Genomic DNA, 4,790 nt, shown 5'->3' on the forward strand with positions numbered 1-4,790 from the left:
TATGGCTCTATCAAAAGGTGTGTACAGCAAGGATGATTGTGGCATACTAAGACACAAAGACACAAATAATACAAGACGCTGCAAGCAAAACACATATCATGTTGGTGAATAAAAATATAGCTCCAAGTAAATTACCGATGGAAGTGGACGAAAGAGGGGATGCATTCCGGGGCATCCCCAAGCTTTGACTTTTTGGTGTCCTTGGATTATCTTGGGGGTGCCATGGGCATCCCCAAGCTTAGGCTCTTGCCACTCCTTGTTCCATGATCCATCATAAGAATTCACCCAAAACTTGAAAACTTCACAACACAAAACTCAAAATAGAAAACTCGTGAGCTCCGTTAGCGAAAGAAAACAAAAGACCATTTCAAGGTACTGTAATGAACTCATTATTTATTTATATTGGTGTTAAACCTACTATATTCCAACTTCTCTATGGATTATAAACTACTTTACTAACCATAGATTCATCAAAATAAGCAAACAACACACGAAAAACAGAATCTGTCAAAAACAGAACAGTCTGTAGTAATATGTAGCTACCGCAATATCTGGAACCCCAAAAATTCTAAAATAAATTTCTGGACGTGAGGAATTTATCTATTAATCATATTCAAAAAGAATTAACTAAATATCACTCTTCAAATAAAAATGACAGCAGTTCTCGTGAGCGCTAAAGTTTCTGTTTTTTACAGCAAGTTCAACAAGACTTTCCCCAAGTCTTCCCAACGGTTCTACTTGGCACAAACACTAATTAAACACAAAAAACACAACCAAAACAGAGGCTAAATAATTTATTTATTACTAAATAGGATCAAAAATCAAGGAATAAAAATAAAATTGAGTTGCCTCCCAACAAGCGCTATCGTTTAACGCCCCTAGCTAGGCATAAAAGCGAGAATAGATCTAGGTATTGCCATCTTTGGTAGGCAATCCATAAGTGGCTCTCATGATAGTTTCATATGTAAATTTTATTTTCTTTCTTCGAAAGTGTTCCATGCCCTTTTTAATGGAAATTAAAATCTAATATTCCCTTCCTTCATATCAATAATCGCACCAACCGTTCTAAGGAAAGGTCTACCAAGAATAATAGGGCAAGAAGGATTGCAATCTATATCAAGAACAATGAAATCTACGGGCACATAATTCCTATTTGCAACAATAAGATCATCATTAATTCTTCCCATAGGTTTCTTAATAGTGGAATCCGCAAGATGCAAGTTTAAAGAGCAATCATCAAAATTACGGAAATCTAGCAAATCACACAAAGTCTTGGGAATAGTAGAGACACTAGCACCCAAATCACACAAAGCATAAAACTCATGATCTTTAATTTTAATTTTAATATTTGGTTCCCACTCATCATAGAGTTTTCTAGGGATAGAAACTTTTCAACTCAAGTTTTTCTTCATAAGATTGCATCAAGGCATCAACAATATGTTCGGTGAAGGCTTTATTTTGACTATAAGCATCTGGAGAATTTAGCACGGATTGCAACAAGGAAATACAATCAATTAAAGAGCAACTTTCATAATTAAACTCCTTGAAATCCAATATAGTGGGTTTAGCAACATCTAAATACTCTGAATTTTTAGAACGCCTTCTAGGTAAAGGAAGATCATATTCAGTTTCATCAAGATTTATATTGCAAAATAAAGATTTAATAGGGGACACATTAATAACTTTTAGATCTTCATCTTGATTTTCATAGGAATTGGAGGAACACGCTTTAATAAAGGCATCTTTGGAAGCACGCATCCTAGCGGTTCTTTCCTTGCACTCATCAATGGAAATTCTCATGGCTTTAAGAGACTCATTGATATCATGCTTAGGAGGAATAGATCTAAGCTTTAAGGAATCAATCTCAAGAGAAATTCTATCAACGTCCCTAGCCAAATCATCAACTTTAAGCAATTTCTCTTCAAGCAAAGCATTAAAATTCTGTTATGAATTCATAAACTCTTTAACACTATTCTCAAATTCAGAGGGCATCTTATTATAATTTCCATAAGAGTTGTTGTAGGAATTCCCATAATTATTAGAAGGATTACTAGGATATGGCCTAGGATTAAAATTCCCTCTATAAGCATTGTTACCAGAATTATTCCTACCAACAAAATTCACATCCACATATTCATTGTTATTCTCAATAAAAGTAGACAAAGGCATATCATTAGGATCAGAAGAAACACTTTTATTAGTAAACAATTTCATAAGTTCATCCATCTTTCCACTCAAAACATTAATTTATTCTATCACATGCACTTTCTTATTAGTAGATCTTTCAGTGTGCCATTGAGAATAATTAACCATAATATTATCTAGGAGTTTAGTAGCTTCTCCTAAAGTGATTTCCATAAAAGTGCCTCCCGCAGCCGAATCTAAAAGATTTCTAGAAACAAAATTCAATCCGCAAATTCAAACCATGAGTAGGGAAATTAGGTATCATTAATTTCATCCTCTCCCAAGCTTGTGCAACATGTTCATGATCAAGTTGCTTAAAATTCATAATATCATTTCTAAGAGAGATGATCTTAGCGGGAGGAAAATACTTAGAGATAAAAGCATCTTTGCACTTATTCCACGAATCAATACTATTTTTAGGCAAAGACGAAAACCAAGCTTTAGCACGATCTCTAAGAGAAAAAGGAAATAGCTTCAATTTAACAATATCATTGTCCACATCTTTATTCTTTTGCATATCACATAAATCAACGAAGCTATTTAGATGGGCAGTGGCATCTTCACTAGGAAGGCCAGAAAACGGATCTTTCATGACAAGATTCAGCAAGGCAGCATTAATTTCACAAGATTCAGCATCGGTAAAGGAGCAATCGGAGTGCTAATAAAATCATTGTTGTTGGTATTGGTAAAGTCACACAATTTAGTACTATCTTGAGCCATCGTGACAAGCAAGCAATCCAACACACAAGCAAACAAGGAACGGGCAAATAAAACGGCAAATAGAGAAAGAGAGGGAGGATAGAGAGAGAGGGTGAATAAAATGGCAAGGGTGAAGTGGGGGAGAGGAAAACGAGAGGCAAATGGCAAATAATGTAATGCGGGAGATAAGGGTATGTGATGGGTACTTGGTATGTTGACTTTTGCGTAGACCTCCCCAGCAACGGCGCCAGAAATCCTTCTTGCTACCTCTTGAGCACTTGCGTTGGTTTTCCCTTGAAGAGGAAAGGGTGGTGCAACAAAGTAGCATAAGTATTTCCCTCACTTTTTGAGAACCAAGGTATTAATCCAGTAGGACGCTACACGCCAGTCCCTCGCACCTACACAAAACAAATAAATCCTTGCAACCAACGCGATAAGGGGTTGTCAATCCCTACATGGTCACTTACAAGAGTGAGATCTAATAGATATGATAAGATAATATTTTTTGGTATTTTTATGATAAAGATGCAAAGTAAAATAAAAGGCAATGAAAATAACTAAGTATTGGAGGATTAATATGATGAAGATAGACCCGGGGGCCATAGGTTTCAGTTGTAGCTTCTCTCAAGAGCATAGGTATTTTATGGTGGGTGAACGAATTACTGTTGAGCAATTGACAGAATTGAGCATAGTTACGAGAATATCTAGGTATGATCATGTATATAAGCATCACATCCAAGACAAGTAGACCGACTCCTGCCTGCATCTACTACTATTACTCCACACATCGACCGCTATCCAGCATGCATCTAGAGTATTAAGTTCATAAGAACAGAGTAACGCCTTAAGCAAGATGACATGCTCTAGAGGGATAAATTCATGCAATATGATAAAAAACCATCTTGTTATCCTCGATGGCAACAATACAATACGTGCCTTGCTGCCCCTACTGTCACTGGGAAAGGACACCGCAAGATTGAACCCAAAGCTAAGCACTTCTGCCATTGCAAGAAAGATCAATCTAGTATGCCAAACCAAACTGATAATTCAAAGAGACTTGCAAAGATAACCAATCATAGATAAAAGAATTTAGAGAAGATTCAAATATTGTTCATAGATAAACTTGATCATAAACCCACAATTCATCGGTCTCAACAAACACACCGCAGAAGAAGATTACATCGAATAGATCTCCACAAGAGAGGGGGGGAACTTTGTATTGAGATCCAAAAAGAGAGAAGAAGCCATCTAGCTAATAACTATGGACCCGTAGGTCTGAGGTAAACTACTCACACATCATCAGAAAGGCTATGGTGTTGATGTAGAAGCCCTCCGCGATCGATGCCCCCTCCGGCGGAGCTCCGGAATAGGCCCCAAGATGGGATCTCGTGGATACAGAAAGTTACGGCGGTGGAGTTAGGGTTTTGGCTCCGTATCTGATCGTGTGGGGGTACATAGGTATATATAGGAGGAAGAAGTACGTCGGTGGAGCAACAGGAGGCCCACGAGGCTGGAGGGCGCGCCTGGGGGGTCGGCGCACCCCCTACCTCGTGGACTCCCTATTGGGTGCTTGACGTAGGGTCCAAGTCTCCTGGATCATGTTCGGTGAGAAAATCACGTTCCCGGAGGTTTCATTCCGTTTGGACTCCGTTTGATATTCCTTTTCGTTGAAACCCTAAAATAGGCAAAAACAACAATTCTGGGCTGGGCCTCCGGTTAATAGGTTAGTCCCAAAAATAATATAAAAGTGGATAATAAAGCCCAATAATGTCCAAAACAGTAGATAATATAGCATGGAGCAATCAAAAATTATAGATACGTTGGAGACGTATCACATGACATCTTTTGTCCTACCCTCCCGTGGCAGCGGGGTCCTATTGGAAACTAAGGGATATTAAGGCCTCCTT

This window comes from Triticum aestivum, chromosome 5A (genome assembly GCF_018294505.1).
Source record: "Triticum aestivum cultivar Chinese Spring chromosome 5A, IWGSC CS RefSeq v2.1, whole genome shotgun sequence".
Lineage (NCBI taxonomy): Eukaryota > Viridiplantae > Streptophyta > Magnoliopsida > Poales > Poaceae > Triticum > Triticum aestivum.